General features: G+C 35.6%; 1 protein-coding gene across 1 annotated transcript in view; it reads right to left on the bottom strand.

The window, feature by feature from the left end:
• Positions 1–8,483, bottom strand: part of LOC106881742 (uncharacterized) — a 59,021-nt gene extending 50,538 nt beyond the window's left edge. Inside the window, exon 1 of the mRNA XM_089345830.1 lies at positions 7,897–8,483. The gene's annotated coding sequence lies outside the window, so the exon portion shown is untranslated. The remainder of the gene's footprint in view (positions 1–7,896) is intronic.
• Positions 8,484–9,062: the final 579 nt, after the last annotated feature.

Below are 9,062 nucleotides of genomic sequence, written 5' to 3'. Positions count from 1 at the left end.
ATACATAAATACATACATACATACATACATATGTGTGTATGTGTGTGCATTTGTATATATATGCATGTGTATGCATGTATGTATACATACATACATGCATATATTTATATATATATATATATATATATATATATATATTGGATTTGAAATGTTGCCGCATACACATACCTATGTATATACATATAGATATATATACATACGCGCATACATACTGCATACATTCATGTATGCATACAAGCTTGCATGCATATACATATATACATGCGTATGTACATAGATCATACAGTTATATATGTGTGTGTGTGTGTGTGTGTGTATGTGTGTCTAAATATATATGTGTGTGTGTGTCTAAATATATATGTGCGTGTGTGTGTATGTAAGGTATATGTGTGTATGTAAGGTATATATGTGTGTGTGTGTGTATATATATATATATATATATGTGTGGTAAGTAGCTTGCTTACCAACCACATGGTTCCGGGTTCAGTCCCACTGCGTGGCACCTTGGGCAAGTGTCTTCTACTATAGCCTCGGGCCGACCAAAGCCTTGTGAGTGGATTTGGTAGACGGAAACTGAAAGAAGCCCGTCGTATATATGTATATATATATATATATATATATATGTATGTGCGTGTGTATGTTTGTGTGTCTGTGTTTGTCCCCCCACCCAACATCGCTTGACAACCGATGCTGGTGTGTTTAGGTCCCCGTAACTTAGCGGTTCGGCAAAAGAGACCGATAAAATAAGTACTAGGCTTACAAAAGAATAAGTCCTGGGGTCGATTTGCTCGACTAAAAAGGGCGGTGCTCCAGCATGGCCACAGTCAAATGACTGAAACAAGTAAAAGAGTAAAAGAGTATATATATATATATATACATACATACATACATACATACTTATATACACCCACACACACTGAATCTGAAGGAAAGTCCTTAAGGAGAATGATAAAATTTTAGTTCAGACGTGTTTTTGGTACAACTTATTTTTAAAATGTGTGTGTATTTGTGTTACGTTTGTTTGTATTTTTATGAGTGTCTGTGTATGAACAAGATACCGTTATCTGCATGTACGTATATTATATGTCCCTCTGGTGTGTATGTGGAGTGGGGAGAGTTGTGTGTATGTGTGTGTGTGTGTGTGTGTGTGTGTGTGTGTGTGTGTGTGTGTGTGTGTGTGTGTGTGTGTGTGTGTGTGTGTGTGTGTGTTTGGTCTGTTTTCCATTTCTAAGATGAAATCTATTTTTGAAAAAAATGGTTTAAATTTTTACCACTGAAGACAAAAAAATACAACCCACCCATCTACGAACCCCACCACCACAACCGCAAAGAATAAAATTAAAGTCGACAGAAGCATCAAGAATTTTCCATGAGAATATTCTCCATTGTCAGACAATCCATGACATGACAGTCTTCAACAATTCCAAAGACGTTTCTCCTTCGACCAACACAATTTCATTATTTCCAACATGAATATTTTTCAATATTCAATATTTCCACAATATTTTCACAAATATTGTTGCTTTTAGGTTTGGCGGGTTTAAATGGGGCAGAAGAAACAGGTAGGAGGCGGTGTTGTGTGGTGATGTTTAATGAGTAAGTTTATACTTATATGTGGGTATATATATTATAATATATGACAATTAGTTGCTTGTAAAAGAAAAAGGTGGACAAAGGGAAATAATCCAATAGGTGTGGTGAAAGTAATATTTCATTCATAGAATCTGCCTATACACACATATACACACACACCTACATGTAGGCATGTACATACACACACAAACACACACACATGTATGTATGTATATATATATCTATATACATACTCACGCACACACGTTTACATATACATACAAACACACATATATATACATATGTCAATGTGTCTATGCATACACACATATATATACCCATGCACGCATCACTATGCTCATATATAAATCTCTCTCTCTACGCACACATACATCCTCATCATCATCATCCTCGTCGTTTAACGTCCGCTTTCCATGCTTGCATGGATTGGACGATTTGACTGCCTTCTGGTGGACCAGAAGGTGACACCAGGCTCCAATCTGATTTGGCAGTTTCTACAGCTGGATGCCCTTCCTAACGCCAACCACTCGGAGAGTGTAGTGGGTGCTTTACGTGCCACCAGCACGAGGGCTAGTCAGGCGGTACTGGCAACAGCCATGCTCGAAATGGTGTATTTTACATGCCATCTGCACAGGAGCCAGTCAAGTGGTACTGGCAACGATCTCGCTCGAATGTTTTTTCACGTGCCACTGGCACAAGTGCCAGGGAGGCGACGTTGGTAACGATCAACGGCCACGCTCGAAATGGTGTATTTTACGTGTCACCTGCATAGGAGCCAGTCCATCAGCACTGGCAACGATCTCGCTGGAATATCTTTTCACATGCCACCAGCACAAAGTGCCACGGAGGCGATGTTGGTAACGATCAACGGCCAAGCTTGAAATGGTATACATATGCGGATATACAAAACGTAGTCTATACGCACATGCACATACAGATAGATAAAAACAAAAACACATACGCAAAAAACATAAACCGTAAAATATTCACATTTGCTGCAAAACTTGAATATACAAATGAGTTATATATGTATACACACAAATTATATAGGCATAGGAGTGGCTGTGTGGTAAGTAGAATAAGTACTGGGCTTACAAAGAATAAGTCCTGGGGCCGATTTGCTTGACTAAATGCAGTGCTCCAGCGTGGCCGCAGTCAAATGACTGAAACAAGTAAAAGAGTAAAAGAGTATATATATATATATACATGTATGTATGTATTTCTGTGTATGTGTTTGTCCCACCACCATTGCTTGACAACTGATGTTGGTGTGTTTATGTCCCTGTAACTTAGCGGTTTGGCAAAAAGAGACTGATAGAATAGGTACTAGGCTTCCAAAGAATAAGTCCTGGGGTCGATTTGCTCAACTAAAAGGTGGTGCCCCAGCATGGCCGCAGTCAAATAACTGAAACAAGTAAAAGAGTAAAAGAGTAGAGTATACATATTTACATATACTACTCAAGTAGTAAGTATACTATAAACACCTACATACACACACTTGTGACATGAAATATATAAATACACAACGGTATTTATTATAAGAGTGATTAAACTCAGTGAGGGCCCATGGGCTCAGTAGTTAGAGCATCAGGCTCATAATCATGAGGTAGTGTGTTCGGTTCCTTGACCAGGCAGTGTGTTGTGTTCTTGAGCAAGACACTTTGTTTTACCTTGCTGCAGTTCACTCAGCTGTAAAAATGAGTTGTGACATCACTGGTGCCAAGCTGTATCGGCCCCTTTTCCTTTCCCTTGGATAACATCAATGGCATGGAGAGGAGAGGTTGGTATGCATGGGTGACTGCTGGTCTTCCATAAACAACTTTTTCCTGGGCTTGTGCTTCAGAAGGGAGTTTTCTAGGTGCAATCCCTTCATGACCAAAGGAGGTCCCTTTCTTTTTTTTTTTTTTATCAAACTCAGTACCATGTGTTACTTCCTCTATTCATCAAATATTCATTGCTTTTTATGCATTTAAGAACAGTTCATTTCAACAACATACGTGTGTGTGTGTGTATTATATACATACATACATACATACATACATACATACATATATATATATATATATATATATATATCATCATCATCATCATCGTTTAACATCCGCTTTCCATCCAACCCATGCTAGCATGGAAAGCGGATGTTAAACAATGATGATGATGACGATGATATATATATATATATATATAAACTTTAAATAGATATATATATATATATATATATATATATATATATATATATATATATATATATATATATATATATACACAAAAACTCAACTGTGAGTATTTTGCTAAGATTGTTAAGATACGATATTCTTTTGCTAAATTTTTGGTGGAAAAAAAATATATTTAAACATATATATATATATATGGCGTTAGGAAGGGCATCCAGCTGTAGAAACTCTGCCAAATCAGACTGGAGCCTGGTGTAGCCATCTGGTTTCACCAGTCCTCAGTTAAATCGTCCAACCCATGCTAGCATGGAAAGCAGACGTTAAACGATGATGATGATGATGATGATATATATATATATATATATATATATATATATATATATATATATCCATTCTTGTATTGATTTCTGGCAAATAGAACAAGCAGAGTTTGCAATATTTTTAATATTTCAAATTTCTTTCCACAATTTTCTCTTTATTCAAATAATAATGAATCATATATTTTTAATTACTTCTAGAAAATATTTTTTTTAATTAATTCCATATTATATTCTATAATTAATTATATAATATTTCTTTAAATTAATTATAGTTCTATTTTTTTTTTTTTTTCAATTATATCATCATTGTATTTTCTAACGACTGTTGTTTCTTTTAAACGACTTTTTTGAAACCTAGCGTCTGTGTACATGTGTGTGTGTGTGTGTGTGTGTGTCTGTGTGTGTGTTTTTCATTGTGCATTTATTTGTGTGTAAGCATGCGACCAGAAGTGCAGTATGTATACATGTGCGCTTGTGTATGTATGTGTGTGTGTGTAATATCTTGCTTTGCTCTCTAAATTATGTGTATATGTATGTATGCATATATATATATATATATATATATATATATATATATATATAAATATTTGAGTGGATTTGGTAGACAGAAACTGAAAGAAGCCCGTCATATAAATGTATATATATATATATATATATATATATATATATGTATGTGTGTGTATGTGTTCGCGTGTCTGTGTTTGTCCCTCTAACATCGCTTGACAACCAATGCTGGTGTGTTTACGTCCCCGTAACTTAGCGGTTTGGCAAAAGAGACCGATAGAATAAGTACTAGGCTTCCAAAGAATAAGTCCTGGGGTCAAGCTGCTCGTCTAAAGGCGGTGCTCCAGCATGGCCACAGTCAAATGACTGAAACAAGTAAAAGAGTAAAAGAGTAACGAGTATATATGTATGTATGTATGTATGTATGTATGTATGTATATATATGTATATATGTCTTTTACTCTTTTACTTGTTTCAGTCATTTGACTGTGGCCATGCTGGAGCACCACCTTTAGTTGAGAAAATCGACCCCAGGAATTATTCTTTGTAAGCCTAGTACTTATTATTCTACTTACCCCACAGGTGCAATCCCATGGTCAGTCATGACCGAAGGGGGTCTCTCAGGTCTATTGGAACTGAAATTGAGGGTCTTGCAACTCAGCACCTTGGGGAGAGAAATCCATGCCAACCAAAAGCAATTTCAGTCACTGGTCTAAGGGTTTGGTTAACACTTTCACTGCACAAATCAGAGATATCTACTCAAATTTTCATTACACTTAACCGTGGAAAGCAATTTCGTATAGAAATCTATCCTTTGTTGAGGAACGGCATGTTTGGAACTATTTTCTGTTGAGATTTTCAGATTGGAGCCTGGTGCAGCCTTCTGGCTTGCCAGCCCTCAGTCAAATCCTCCAACCCATGCTAGCATGGAAAGCGGACGTTAAACGATGATGATGATGATGATGATGATGATATGTCAAGTTTATTGAAGCAACACAACTTGCAGAAAATACCAATTCTAATTTTTGGTAGATATTTTAAACATCATTATTGGAATAACCACAGAATTTAATTTCACATTTAAAGGATTAAATTAACCTCAGTACTTAACTGCTTCTTGTACAAACCAACGAAGGAGCCTCTAAGTAGTTTTAGTCATTTCATATCTGAGATGTTTATATAGGGATATTAAGTCAACCCCAGTACTTAACTGTTACTTGTGCAAACCAATGAGGGAGCCTCTAAGTAGTCTTGTTTATTATAATTCCAATTACATCCAGGATGTTTTATAGGAATATTAACCCTTTTACTGTGGAAATCAGATAAATCCACTCAAAATTTCATCACCTTTAACTGCAGTAAGCAGTTTTTATATTCAAATCTATCTTTTGTTGGGGAATGTTTTGTTTAAAACTATTTTCTGTTGAGGAAACATGACTTGCAGAAAACACCAATTCTGTTTTTTGGTAGATATTTAGCGTCATTATTGAAATAACCATGAAATTTAATTTTGCAATTAAAGCATTAAATCGACTCTAGTATTTAACTGTTACCTATGCAAACCAATGAGGGAGTCTCTAGGTAGTTTTAGTTTTCTGTTATAATTCCTTTCACATTTTTGGAAATTTTCTCAAAATTTCATTACCTTTAATTACAGAAAGCACTTTTTATATATAAATCTGTCTTTTATTGAGGAATGTCATGTTTGGAACTATTTTCTGTCAAGATTTGTCAAGTTCATTGAGGCAATCTGACTTGGAGAAAATACCAATTTTTGGTAGATATTTTAACATCATTATTGAAATATCCCTCTAAGTTGGCAAGCAGGCAGAATTACTAGCATGCTGGACATAATGTTGGCAGTATTTTGTGTCTGTCCATTCTGGGTTCAAACTCTGCTGAGGTCAACTTTATCTTTTTTTATGTGGTTGGTTATTACAACAGGTCGATATACTGTATCTTTATTTACAATGTTTTCATTCATAAGTTATAACAAATATTATTGTTTATTAATTAAAAGCTATAATGATAATCTCGTTACTTATAACTTAATTATAAGTATTTATCACTAAGCAAAACTCTTAGTTTAGGCTGCGTAAATGTTATGATGTATCATGCCAAGACGCTGAACGTGCGTTCATACGTACATGTATGTTGAAGATATAGATTATATTTTTTTGACCGTTACACATAAAAAAAATACAGTTTCATTAATATACAGAAATAAATTCAACAAATTGAAAGAAACGAGAAGTAAAAGGAATTAAGTTTCTACATTAATTTATTATATACATTTTTTTTTACATTTATAGAAATTTAGAAACCAAATCATTTCGTCGTAGAGAATTACGACTTAAATTTTATATCAACTAATTTCTCATTCTAACTATAAGGTTTCACGACAATTCAATATTGTTGGATTTGAGTATTGAACATGGCATATATATTAGCCGATACTCAAAAGGGTGAGTGTCGTGGATTTTAGTAACATCCAACGATCACTTGATTGAGTGTCGTGGATTTCAGCAGCAACCCAACGATCACTGGAGAGTTTGCTGAAAATCAGGGGTTTTTTATAACTGCTCATACACGAATCATAGAACCGTAACCCCATGAAAGATTTCTTCAACGAAGTTCATAATTCGTATATGGGCAGTAATTTTTAACCAATGAGAAATCAATAATTTCTCATGTTCGGGCAAAACGAACTTACGTTCTCTCTCCGCCTCTTATGAGTTTGCTACACTTTCTTCCTTTCGGGGTTAATGAAACAAGTCCCAATTGAGCCGTTGTTGGGGTTGATGTAATTGACTTGACCCCTAAAGCAAAATTTCAGGCTTTGTGCTTGAAGTAAAAAAGATTACTGGAACAACCATGAAATTTAGTTATGTAGTTAACGGATTAAGATACGTGGGGCCTGATTGGGTGCAGACCCCCCAGGTGGATAACTGGGAAGAAATAGATTGTAAGGGGGCGAGCTGGCTAAGGGGGCAAGCTGGCAGAAACGTTATCACACTGGGCGAAATGCCTAGTGGTATTTCGTCTGCCGTTACGTTCTGAGTTCAAATTTTGCCGAGGTTGACTTTGCCTTTCATCCTTTCGGGGTCGATAAATTAAGGACCAGTTACGCACTGGGGTCGATGTAATCGACTTAATTCCTCTGTCTGTCCTTGTTTGTCCACTCTATGTTTAGCCCCTTGTGGGCAATAAAGAAATAAGAAATAGATTGTAAGCAGGGTGGTCGTTGTCACCCAGAAATAGATCGAAAGGAAATTGTCTTTAAAAGTTGGTTAATGTCTACTTACCTTGTACAACTGCCTGACTATCGTGCCTTGTCCTAGAAAACGTCAGGCCAGACTGGAGCAAATGGTTTTCTGCTTCTCGTTGGAGCTATAGGTTCCACTAGTCCAGAAATCCATCTGCTATCAACACCCATTCCGTGGTGATCTCTGGATGCTGTCAGTAACAATGCACTAGAATGTTCTGATTATGTAATCTCTCTCTCTCTCTCTCTCTCTCTCTCTCTCTCTCTCTTTCTCTCTCTCAGTATGCTTTTCTAAGGACGAGGAAAGAAACTTAGAGCAGACACCTTTGATGCTCTGGGTGTGACAGTAATTTTAAAGTTCTGTGTTCAAATTCCACTGAGATCAACTTGGCCTTTCATCCTATCGGAGTCAATAAAATAAGTCTCAGTTAAACACTGGGGGGGTCGATGTAATTAACTAGCCCCCTCCCTCCTAATTTTAGGCCTTGTGCCTATAGTAGAAAGGATTATTATTATTATTATTATTATTATTATTATTATTATTATTATTATTATTATTATTATTATTATTGTTGTTGTTGTTGTTGTTGAGGAATGAATAAAACTACAGGAGACTATCATAAAATTTATACAAAACTGTTTGATTAAATATTCTTCTTCTTTTCCTTTTCTTTTCTCTTTCCTCTTTCATTCTGTCTTTTTCTTTTCGGCTGTTATAAAATTGAAACTGAAAGACTGATGTCATTCCATCAACGTTTGGACGCTGGCAGCTCTCGTTCATACTTTAAATTTAAATTTCTATTTTGAAATTGTTATCACGTCTTATTTTGTACTCGACAAAGACAGACTTACTGTCGAAATATCGTTCAAACAATAAAATATTTATTTACAACCGAATCGCGCTCTTCGTCTTGGCTGTCTACCTTTGTGAAAAGTTGCGTCAATCCTTTTAAAATATCTTAATCAAGTAAATTGAGATGATTGATTTTTATGGTACACAGAATAAGAATTGGAACATATAGAAATTCTGGAAGTTACCAAAGCAGCCGAGTGTCTAAGGAAAATTATAGCTTTTGCGTTTTATTCCTTCTTACAGTTGGTTTGTCAACCCTGTTACTTTCGCTAGACCCCAGTGTTGAGCGCAATCCTGGGCCAACGGATTTTGTACCATTCAAATATCATTCAAATACAAATCAAAAATTGAGA

Source organism: Octopus bimaculoides, chromosome 30 (genome assembly GCF_046866305.1).
Source record: "Octopus bimaculoides isolate indiv1 chromosome 30, ASM4686630v1, whole genome shotgun sequence".
Lineage (NCBI taxonomy): Eukaryota > Metazoa > Mollusca > Cephalopoda > Octopoda > Octopodidae > Octopus > Octopus bimaculoides.
This window is presented reverse-complemented; position numbering and strand designations above follow the sequence as displayed.